Below are 12,423 nucleotides of genomic sequence, written 5' to 3'. Positions count from 1 at the left end.
CAGTTCAGATACTGTATCTAGGGTAAACCCAAGGAATCTAGCACACATTTAAGACCCACACAACACGACAAGCACTTATTGCGCCGACACAGATGTCCTTTAGTGAGCACATTTAATTACATGCAACAAAAGGAGAAGGCGCGTGCACAAATTCATTATTAAAACGAACACATTTATCTCTGCACAATAAAATATTTAATTCTCCAAATCACACAAAATGCTACAAGAATTAGCCATGCTTTCCACTTCATTGTGTCCCCAGCAAACCGCCCAGATATCATGTCCTCCAGTTTCCTAAACGAGGGATTTGTCCAAGACCAAAGAGAATCTGTACCCAACAAATGACTACGGTCGCTTCTCATTTAGCTGCGCAACACTTTAAAAACCCGGAATGTTATTTTATTAATGTGGATTTGGGTGGTCTCTTTGTGATGTCTGCCTCTCTCCCTCTCTCTCAATCTCTCTCATCAACCACCACCAACACCACATTCCTCCTCCTCCTCTTCCCTCCTTCTTCTCACCGTCCCCTCCCTGCGCCTGCTCTCGGACACTCCTGGTGATTGCGCCGTGAGGACTTGAACAGCGAGGGCTCAAATTAATTTCAACTTGTTAATTCCCTTTGAAAAAAAAAAAGAAAAGGGAAAAAAAGGGTGTGCAGAAGGGTGAGGAGAAGAAGAAGAAGGAGAATTAAAGAAGCACACTAGGTCGCTGTTTGAGTTTCTAATTGCCAGGGCCCAGAATGTGACCTACAGATGTGAAATTCCCCACTTGATGAAATATTAACTAGATTGTGGGGCTTGACGGAGATCAGCTGCACTGGAAGGCGCTGTATAGAGAGAGAGAGAGAGAAGGAGGCAGCAGGGAGGATGGTGGCATTGCAACTCAACACGGCTGAGGTTGATAGGGTCGTGTAAAGGAATGTGGGAATGAAATGGAACTCATTAGTGGAGAGAGGGAAGGATGACAGGGACCTTTGTTCGTGTGCGTGCGCTTACGCATGTGAGTGCGAAGGCACCGAAAAGTTCCTCCCAAGGTCTAACATGGCATTAAAGCAGTAACGCGAAACACACCGCTCACCTTATCTGTGGATTTACGACCCAACAAGCCATTCGTCTTCCCTCCGCCTTGTTAGTATTACGCCTCAGCTCCGAAAGTATCAAGATAAGCGGAGCGAGAGACGTGAGAATTAGGGAGTGGATTGAGTGTGATGGATGACTTGGTGGGTAATATTCTTGACAGATGGATGAGAAATGAAAAGTTGTTGGTGCTGAAAAAACAAACTCGCTAATGGTGATGATCACATCTGGATGGGCTGATACCTGGCACATGTTGGTTAGGGAGAAGAAAAAAAAAACATACAATGACTCCTTGACGACAGCTTGACAACTTCTGCAAAAACAACATCAGTGTTGTTTTGTAGGATCTGCGCTGTTTCAGAAAAGACATAGAGGACGTTTGCTGTGTTTTTCCAGCGACAGCAACTGTCGTCAGCACTATCATAATACCTGCTGATGTACCACAGAGACTCACGAGATGCATCTTGGGAAAAGGGAGCGCCACCTCCCACCTCTTCAAACCCCACTCCTTTGGGAGCACATATCAGCACTTAGAGTTACTACAAAAGCAGCATGTGCAGATTTTTCAACACCTGAGATAAGTCTCAGAGACAGATTATCATATTTTTGCCTCGTGGTGGTGTTGCGTTGTGTGCTAACAACTATGGCTACTACTCTGTTTTAGCTGTATTACACTTAGCCTATTGAGTTGTCATCTGTGCCTGACCTGCTTTTCATTCTGGCCGAAGAAGAGGACAGTGGCACAGTGAAGGCGGGGGCGGCAAAGTAAATACGTGGGGAATAACTGAAACTGTAGCCTTCTAAATAACAACTCTTCCAATGCCCCAAATTCATAATAATGTGCTCTGCACTGCAGATAAATAAAACACACCCAATTTTCTTGTTAGCATAGAAATGTGGGCCAGACTGCTTTTTTTTTTTTACTTTTAGAGGACTGATTATTGTTTTAAGCTCAAGCTGCTTCAGCTTTAGATGAATTGCAGCCCCCCCCCAATCTCACTCCCCTCCATGACCCCTACCTCTCAATTTACACTGGGGGTTAAATTAGCCAGCCTGATGAGGGCCATCATTAGTGCGGTGGGGTGCTGTGCTGGCAGCAGTTGGGTTTTGCTTTATGAAGCGGTGAATGGGGAGAAAACCTGTTCGGCAGAAACGAAGGTGTACAGCCGAGCGGAGAAAAAGGTTTGGAAACAGCCCAGTCTGAGGCGAATTCTGGCCATTGTTCTCAGATCAAAGCGAGAGAAAATGGCAAATGTAATACGAGCTCAAATTAAATGGATGTTTTGTCTTTTTATGTGACAGCCTCGATTCTGGCCTTGAGTTTTGATGTCAGGTTGTTTTTTTGTTTTTTGTCCAAGCAGTTCTGTTGTGGCTGGGTGACAGAGGGAGAAAGATAGAGAAAGTGAAACAGAGAGTGGGGGAAAAAAATAAAGGGAGGCAGGCAGAGAACCGCATCCTTCTTCTGTTCTCCCCTTGAAAACTCACAAGGACGCAGGAAAGCCTATTCATAGCAATCCCAAACACACATATCACTAACCCGACTTCGTGCCTCTATTATTGATCCGTCATCATAGATCCTTGATGATGCTGCTGCACGTGATGCGCAGTGCCGTTCTTAGCGCTCGTCACTACTACCCGCTACGCCGATGTCACTTTAAATCAATAACCATCTCGGTGTCATTGACTCCCCCCTCTCCCCTGCCGCCGCCGCCACTGCCACCGCCACAGCCACACACACACTCCACCACCACCACCACCACCAGCTCCTTCATGGAGTCAGTGAGCAGAACGGGCGCTGTCACTGCAGAGACTGTACATGTTTGTGTGGTATGTCCACACGGCGTGCTATCTTTCTCCGGTAGCTTAGGTTACCTCAATAGCGGCCATTCTTCCTCTGTTCTCCCTCAAAGTCGCCCTCCCCCTCCGTCCTCTCATTTCTATCCTTCTCTTGAGTAGAAGTACAGGGAGAAGGGGGGAGGCAGTGTGGGGGGTCACGAATACAGTTAGGTGCTTTCACCTGCAATGTATGTGTGTGTGAGTGTGTGTGTGTGTGGAGTGAGGGGACTCAACGTGACACAGGATCCATTCCATCTGCTGGTCCTGCGCACAGCCGCCACCGCCGCTCTCCCACCCACTATCCTCCTTCATCCTCTGCCTCCGCTGGCCATCTCACTGACAATTCTTTTATTCCTTGGATGCCAGCTGCCGGTAAGGTGATAGGTGAAACACACACACTCACACACACATACTTGTAGGCGGGGGATTGATGGCACAGGGGCATTGGTACACATTGGTACGGCGTTTAGTGGAGAGCAGGCACAGGTGTCCAGTAATTATGACTGTTTGACCTCCCTGTAACCTTTGGCTAAGTCAGAAAAAAAAGATAATATTTTCTGCATTCTGCCTGTTAGCTTAATGTCTTAACAAAGAACTTCATTGTTGGCAATCTCCTATGTAACCTGACCACGTTTTTTTTCCCTCCTTCTTATTCAATAAGGGGGAACAGCTTGCAGCTTAGAGAGGACAAAAACAGGGCCAAATTGAACCATGCATGAATTTCTTTTGTATTCCCCCTCCAATGTTTTTTCACATTATTTTTGACTTATTGGGCAGAAACACCAGAGGGAACAAACAAGCTGCACTGTTAATTGTGTTTTTTTTTCTCAGACATTCCCATGCAACCCCCCCCCCCCCCCCCCACCTCCTTTAACAAAGTGGCACTGCGAGCACAGAGCTAGAGAGCTGTGACAGTGGGGACCAAAACAAGCTGACGCCATTATCAAATTTCCCATTAGCTGCCCCAAAATGGCTGCACAGTCAACATCTGAGTAATGAGATCTAATAGGGCTGGAGCTGAAAATGAGACCTTAAGAGCACATTGTGGATCTTTCCGGGATTTTTTTTTTCTTCTTTTTCTTTCCCATCACTGGGGATTGTGTCAAAGAAGAAGGCAAGCATGAGGAAAGGATCAGGGAGAGAGGAGAGAGACTGTTAGCTAAGTGCACTCGAAGAAGTGCCTTGGAGGAGAGGACTATTTTACATGCGGATTAGTGTGCATATCGCCGTCATCAGACAGTGATACGCTGCCTTGATAGACTGCCTGTCTTTGATGCCTTCTGAGGCACGGGAGGGCCTTATCCCTTTCGCCTATCTTCTGTAACATGCTCCTCAAACACACATACACTGATCCAGCCCTTTAGAACTGCCGAGATGGGGGGAGGAGATTGGATTGTGAGACGCGTGCTTGCGCGCTCGCGCCCACGTCACTTTTTTGTAAAGCAGATCGTGCGCCTTTCAAAGCCAATGCAAATATCCCAATAGGCACATGTCAATATGCAAACATGTTTTTCGCACACACCTAGGCGAGCACACAAGCTCTCCTGCCTTTAAACATCAGACGCGAACTTAAGATATTTCGTCTTTGAACGCCACACACAAAGCCCCCACAGCTGTGCGTGTTTAATGTTTCCAACACAAAACCTCCTCTGCTCCTGAATGGCTGTGGCTGTGCTACTCCATTGTGAATTCCTACGTCAGACAAAATGAATACTGTCTTTCCACTTCCACCCCCCTGAAATGCTATTAAAATTTTTTGTTATGTTTTCCACTTTGGCCCTCCACCCCCATCCCCCACCGTCAGTGAAAATAACACATGGGGATTGTCTGGGCTCGAGCCAAACACACATAAATTTCAATATTAATTTGGTCGGCACCTCAGCAGCCTCCCCAGCTTCCTAATCTCCCGCCGCATATCTTCATTATCTGAAAGTGTGCTTTCATCTTAATTCCATTTTCATCCATCAAACGTAGGGGAGGTTTGACCTTGCGTGATCTCGACAAAGATAGCGAGGTAGGGAGAGAGAGAGAGAGAGAGGGGAGCGGGGCGAGAGTGACAGGAGACGGAGATAGTGGGGGGAGGAGGAGGAGGGAGGAGAAGTTGGGAGATAAGGAGGCCCGGAGTTGAGATGATGAACGAGGATGGAGGGATGGAGGAACATGACAGGGAGGGAGAAATATCTACCATGGCAAGTTACGAGCTCTGTTAAATGCGTGTGTTTATGTGTCTGTGAAGCCACTCCATTTCTCATAATCCTCATGTTGCGCCAGCAGAGTGTGGCATGTTAGCGGCTGCACACATCTCTCTTTCACCTCCTTCCCCTGTCCCACCGCTCTTTATTCATTCCTTCCCTCGCTTGCCTAAGGCTTTTTTCCATCCTCCTTCATCCTCTCCCTTCTCACCGACAGTTTATTTATCCAAACATTAGGGTTTAATTACTCATTTGTAATAATTGTTTTCATAATTGTTTGGATCATAATTGTCCTATGCTTCTGTTGTCAGGAACAGGTGGTGGATGGGACCTGTAAGGGAAGTGTGTGTATGTGTGTGTGTAAGTGATATGATCAGGACATGCAGTTGGCGTTCATTTCATCAAGGCAAAGACACGCCACCTGGTGGCACCATCCAATGAAATGAGAAGTGTGGATGTCTCTAAAGATGACATGAGGACACACACAGGCGCACGCGCACACACACACAAAGACACACAAAGACCAAGCGCTACGCAAGGAGACACACACTACTTATCCCACATGAATGATACATGCCCGCATGATCATACTCAAATAGAACGCCTCATTAGCGGATAAGCTGGATATGCTCTCTAACCTCCCCCAATCTATCTCTCCCTTCTCTCTTTTGCCTGTTTGGATGGCAGCCCTGATCCCCTAAATGCAGGTTATCTGTCATCAGTGACTCAGGATGGTAAATAAAGAATCATTTATCAGCCTTGTTAAAGCCTCTACACTGTCTCTTTCTCCCTACCTTATCGCAGTCTTTGTCTTTCTTTATCCCTCTCTCCCCAATCTGTCTATCCCCGTAGATCATATCGCTGCATTTTCCCCGCTCTCCCTGTGGTGACATTCATTTCTTTAGATATAGCATTCTCCCAAATCTTCCATCCATCTGTACTTGCGTGGGACAGGTTAGAAAAAAATAAAGTGAGCTGCTGCTTGATATTCGTGACGGCGGCAAATGCTCAGCTCTGGCATTTGGCTGCTTTCAGTGCTCCGACTCCAGGGTGGTGGTGGGGGGCATCCGCTGATGCCATGTCATGCTTTCTGCTGACACCCAGGCCCCGTGTCACAATAAGCTAACGTTAGCGTCAAACCCCCCCCCCCCTCCCGGACTCATCACAAACTGACAGTAGTAGGCCGCTGGTCAGACACCAGTGCTGCCAGTGCTGTGATGGATCCCCCTCCCCACACACACACACACAACACCTAGACCCCCCCAGCACAACCACTGCACCCAACCACTGCCAGAACTGGGAACCTAAGCTGATGGCAGAGTGACATGTAAAATGACATGACAATGCCAAAGACATGACACACACACTCACACACATACACTCATAGATAGACAAGAGGCACTCGCATGCCTTAGAGTGCAGAGGAGCAATTTCACTTGATATGTACATGCGCGCACACATCCTCACGTGCACGCGCTCGGTGAGTGGTGCGCCATTCAGCTGTCAGAGTACAAACAAGGGCTGAAGTTGAAAAAAAAAAAAAAGCGGGAAATGCGATCTCAAGATTTTTCAAGCAGACTCTATGTAAGGAACACCAGGGTCAGAGAGTTTGGTTGACACTCATTCCCAGTGTCTGCCAGCGCCTGTGTTAGCAGTGGCGGCTCTAACATGGCGACACAGGAGAAGGCCCCCCATCCATTCATAATGAGAGGATGTAACACAATTCGCGATTGACAGCCACAAGAAATTTACCACAGCGTAAACGGAAATACATTAGGTATTTGGTGGATGATGACAAACCTTCCCTTTATGAGTTCTGAAGCTTTCATTTATCCCCCTTTTTTTATGTCCTTTTTAGCCTCCGTGCTATCAGTTACATGACATTAGGCTCTCTATGATGGTGCTCCTGCAGCCCAGCAGAAAGGCAGCAGAATCCCACAAAGGGTGTTATTTGTCAGCTTGAACCTAATCCACTGCCACTCAACACCAGTCCCCCCCCCACCCATCAACCAGGAAAAAGGAAAAAAAAAAAAAAAAAAAAGAGGCACTTCTCTTTTGCCATTCAGAGCGGGTCAGGGGTTGGGCTAAGCTTCTGAAGATGTTCAAACGCATCCCCCCAGAATAGTATCTCTGTTTCACCAGTGGCCTAATCCGCCACTTGAAGAGCAATTAAAAGTTTAGCCCAGACTTTAAGAAAGTAACCATGTGTGATCTTTCTTTTTTTCCCCCTTCTCTCTCTCTCTCTGTTTTTTTTTTCTTCCTGCGGGTCTGTCTCTCCGGCTGTGCACACGGGGTGCATGCTAATGGGAAACTGCTAGCTGTGGCGCTCTTCCAAAGGCATTCCAAACACATTGGAAAAAAAAAAAACTGAAGGGGGGAGAAAATGGAGCTTGGGATGGGAGGATCACTCGCTCTTTCGCTTCCTTATCATCCATTTTCCTTCTTTTTCTTTCCTTTCCCTAGCCTCACTTCTTATACTCTCTCCAACTTTTGCATCTTTTTTTTTTTGAAAGTCCCCAACTTCAATTCCCACTTCCTTTTTCTCAATCCAAAGTGGTTCCCAAGGCGTGAGCTCTGAGACTAAGAATTTATCCCCACAGAGTTCCTTTGGGGGACCTCTTGTGCTTAGCAACAACTTTTTTTTTTTTTTATGGCACAACCCCAACCACACAATAGTCGGGCAGCATCAGGGAGTTCATGTTTTGGGTTTCCTGCTGTCTTTTTGGATTTGTTGAATGGTCTTGTCTTGCTGGAGCACATATATTTATACAGCTATTTCTTCTGCCAAAGAGTGCAATAAAGGGTCAGTAAAGACTCAAGGGAACGCCAGGCAGACAAGCACCGAAGGACATGCAATTGATTGGTGTGCTGTTGGATCATAAAACGGCCACATGGTAAATAAAAAGAAAAAAAAAAGTCCTCTCACGATTTCTAAGATCAACAAGAGAGTGCTAATGGCGTCATCAACTCTTAACGAGAGTGTGCGCTGTGTTGCTCATAACGTCTGCACCTCCTGTAATAAAAGTATTTTTAAAGGTGTTTAAAAATGTTATTATCAAGCTTCGCTGATTCTGTGACCTCACAGCTCTCCTGGCGTAATTTCAAATGAGCGATAGGCGTTCAGATCTGTCAATCTGATCCATCTACCTCCATCTCTTTTTCTATTTTCATACCCATTATTGTGCGCACAGTTAAGGTGAGGAAGCTGGCAGCTGGATGCCCTTGTAAGCCCGGCTGTCGAAAAGGATGTGAAAAAACTTTTTTTCAAACTCAGCAGACTAGAACAAGAAGGAAAGAGAAGGGGGAAAAAAACACACTCTGCATCTTTGTTGACTCTGAAGATAATGCAGGAAAAATCAGACGCTGAACTCACAGGAGCCTCTTTTATCTTGACTTTGTTTTTCTTTCTTTCCTCCTGGAGTCTTGGGTGTTCTTTTTGGAAATGTTACCCCAGTTTCTCCTGTCTTTTTTTTCCGGGAAAGAGTGACCTGGGAGGAATGCGTGTGGAGGAGTGAAGTTTTCAGAAAGTGGGGGGAGGAGGGGGTGGGGTGCTTGAAGAAGTGAAGAGGAGCCACTGGAGCTTGACAGGGCCAAAGCTATCAATCAGGCTAGAACACGATACCTGAGACTGTGCAGGCGGTTGCACTAACAAAGCTGCAGCCAACTGCTCCGCACAAGCATTCCCACAACTTACTCAGCCCTGTCCAGAACCCTTTCTGAAAAATCCTGGTCACTCGTAGAGGAGAAGTGGAGGGGGGGGGGGTCTAACACACCTGAGAAACCATCCACATTCCCTCGTTTTTGACTACCGAGGCTGCACGGCATCAGCATTCTGCTCTTAGTTGAGCCCTGTAACATAGTAATTAAGTGCAACTGAGCAGCACCCAAACAGAACCTGAATCCACCTGGATCAGATTCCAATTGATTTCCAGTCAGACATTCACCTCGAGGGCATTTGTCTCATTTATCGCTTCAACATTGGCGTATCTCTTTAATTCACAGTACTGGAATTACACTGAGCCTCACCTGCGTTGGAGCTCCAAGCAAAGCAAGTGGCCGCGATTGGGTTAAGCCAATTAAAGATCCCAGCAAGTATGTTGTTTGGTGTACCGTGGCTATTTGGCGCTTTCTCGCATGTCTCAGGTGGCGTATCACAGGTCACTGTCTGGATGCCCATTAAAAATGAAACATGGCTTCTTAATTACCGACTGGCACTTTTGGCAATCAAGGCTATACTCGTGTGTCACTCCCTTCTCTCACTCTCTCCGAGTCGCTTTGCCCCCCCCCACCCACTCACTCCTCCATCCCACCCTCCTCCCATGTTCCACTGGCCTCTTTTTATCTTCCTCTCCATCTCACTTACTCATACTTCCTCCTCCGGATCCCTCCATCTTTTCTCGGTCGGCTGCAATAAGACACTGGCCCTGCAGTTTATGTTTGCTCCCCTCGCCCCTGAGTCTGGCCCAGCCACAATTACTTCCTGTGGTTCACGGTAGTGGGTCACTGCCATCCGCCAAAGGTATTTACAGCTGACATTACGCACACTGTTTTCCGACCGGGCCCCACCCCCACCGCTCCATTATCCTCCACTCCTTCCAGAGGCTCTGGTTGAAGGTGGACTTGATTATAAATCCAGGCGTCCAGAGAGGACAGGTTCAAAAGTCAACCTCAGTGGAGGAGGATTGGCAGTAGCATAAACACAGTCACAGTCATTGTGTGTTCTGTACATGTACTGTAGCACATGAGCATTAATGACCGACATTATGATGCTGATTGGAGATCTGATAATGAGAGCATTGACATTAAAGCCACTGTATAGCCCAGAGTAATGTCTGACTGTGCTCTCAACTGGTGTCATTAATCAGAGCAAGTCATGCAAAGGCAGAGTGCTCTACTTCTAAACAATGTGTCACCCATTCAAGGCTTGCTTGGAGATACAAAAACATTAAGGCTGTGCTTCTGACAGCAGCTTGACGTTTAGTCTGAGGGAGGAGGAAATGAAAACCAAATCCAAGAGGTCGCGCATTATTGACACGGGTGGCACGGCCACTGTTTTCATTGGCTCTGGCTCAGCTCGTGTCGGGCAGCCCCATGTGTTTTCCCTTTAGCATCCCAGGAATCAGGGCCGGGAGGTTTCGGCCAGAGCCCCCCCCCCCCAGTAATAAAAACCTGCGGCTTTTCGTTTGCGTTTGCTCATTTATCGGGTTGACGGATTTTGCTCAATCACCCGTGGCTGTCGCAGCTGGCTTTCAATCACAGGGCGCGCCCCTCAAAAGAGGCCCTCTGCTGCTGTCGCAACCTGAAAAGGGGGTCCCCGCATCTGGTAAAGATAAAGCAAAAAACTCTTTCTTGTAATGAAGTCCATACATTTAGAAAGGCTTGGCCACTCTCTGGCAGGGCACGTACTCATGCTTGTGCGAGTGGGCCGTGAGGGCGGGAGGTCAGGGCAGGGGGTAGAGGGGAGGCTGGCATTAAAGGGCATGTACACGGACAGGCTTAACAAATTCACCGGGTCTGAAAATGGGCCAGTATCTGGCGAGAGGAGGGGGGGGGGGGTCAACTCTGTGCCACACGACAGCGCGGATAGACAGCAAGGGGAACGCTTCCACTGTAACACCCACAGCCTGTTTTTTATTTCTCACAGTGTAAAATCTCCCTGGCTGTCACTCATGCATTAAAGTATCTTCGGGGCAGCAATACCCCTGTCGTCAAACCCCAATCGTGTGTGTGCATGGCAGATAATTTTGTTAATTTTCCTCCTGTGGTTTGGCCATGTGACAACCCCCTCCCAAATAGTCCTCCCTATGAGAGAGAGAGAGACAGAAAAAAAGATCGGTTGTGACAACCACAAAGCCATATGTAATTTCACATGGCACATTGGACGATTCCTTTTTCTTCTCCGGCTACTACTGAGAGACACACACACCTAGACGTGTGCGCGCACACACACACACCCACCCACAAATATAGGGGAAATATGACTAAAAAAGAATCACTTTTTATTTTATTCATTTATTTAAAAGACACAGAATGAAGGGAGCGAAGGTCGCTGTGCAGACGGTGGTTGCTGCAGATTCTAATCCAAAGCCTCCGGCGATCTCTGCATGAACTCCATTTCTGGTCTGCAAACAAATTAGCTTTTTTTTTCCCCCTTCTCTCTCTTCTATCTCGCTCTCCCTCCAGTGAAAATAAGGGGAAATTCAGGTGAATAAAATCTATTTGTTCATTTAACTTTTTTTTTTCCTTCCCGTCAGCTTCTTTTCTCTCTCCCAAACTCAATTTTCCCTCAGTGTGCGCTTGCTTGGGTGTTTCTTTTCTTTGCTGCGGTCTCGCCAGCAATTCATTAGGCAACAGTTGTTTAATTTGTATTTAGAACACCATGTTGCCCAAGGAGTATGGCACTTCACTAAATCTGATACAGACAAAAGTACTCCCCCCCCCTTTTTCTTTTCGACCACACACAAGCTGTGGGACTTGTTAACGCACACCTCACACCAAACAGGCGGGGAAAAATCACAAACAAACAAACACACAAAACATAAAAAACCAACACGGTTTAATATCTTAACATCTCTTCAAGTGTTATTACACTTATAGAGAACCGTTCTCCTTCTGGGTCCCGATTTTAATTATGCAACAAATGTTTGACTATCCAAGTGAAATTTGCATGAATATTTATACCAATTCATTTGTTGAGTGTTGATTGTAATTACATGGAAACATGATTTATTGCCAAGATTGCTGTGTTAGCCAGCCAGCCAGAGAAAAAGAAGCTGGAGGAAATAAATAAAGAAATGCAAATTTCCACACACACACTCTCACATGCAGAGAGAAAAAGGAAGCCCATTTTTTCCCAGTGGCTTGTGGGAAATTTCATTATCAAAAAGAGAATTTTTCACAGTGTGTGCCTGGCAGAGATTCAGAGGTGCTTACAATAAGTGTCTTGGGATGACAAAATAACAAAGAGGTTCACCTTTCTGAGGTGACCTGTCAACACTTGGCTGAGGAATGTTCCCTACATCTCTGTGTGTGTTTGTGTGTGTGTGTTTGTGCTTCATTTGTCACTCTTTCTGTAAAGATGTTCACACATACCAAATATCTGTCGACACGATAAGAGCTTGACGTGATGTTTTGACGTCTGCCTCTCAGGGCGATCAAATGACAGGGGGAAACAGGTTTGCGGGACAGACGTACAAATTAGAGAAGCGGTTACCAATCACAGGCGCTGATAACCGATTTGACTTCATCAGGTGAGACAACTGATGGAGGAGTGGGGGGAACGGGAGGGATGGGGAGCGAGAAGGCAAAAACGAGTAATG

The 12,423-nt window shown here is 46.7% G+C and overlaps 1 protein-coding gene across 4 annotated transcripts in view; it reads left to right on the top strand.

Moving 5' to 3' along the window:
- Window positions 1-12,423, top strand: part of pcdh7b (protocadherin 7b) — a 107,462-nt gene that overhangs the window by 37,314 nt on the left and 57,725 nt on the right. The gene's annotated exons all lie outside the window — the stretch shown is intronic.

The sequence above is a fragment of the Lates calcarifer genome, linkage group LG14 (assembly GCF_001640805.2).
Source record: "Lates calcarifer isolate ASB-BC8 linkage group LG14, TLL_Latcal_v3, whole genome shotgun sequence".
NCBI lineage: Eukaryota > Metazoa > Chordata > Actinopteri > Centropomidae > Lates > Lates calcarifer.
This window is presented reverse-complemented; position numbering and strand designations above follow the sequence as displayed.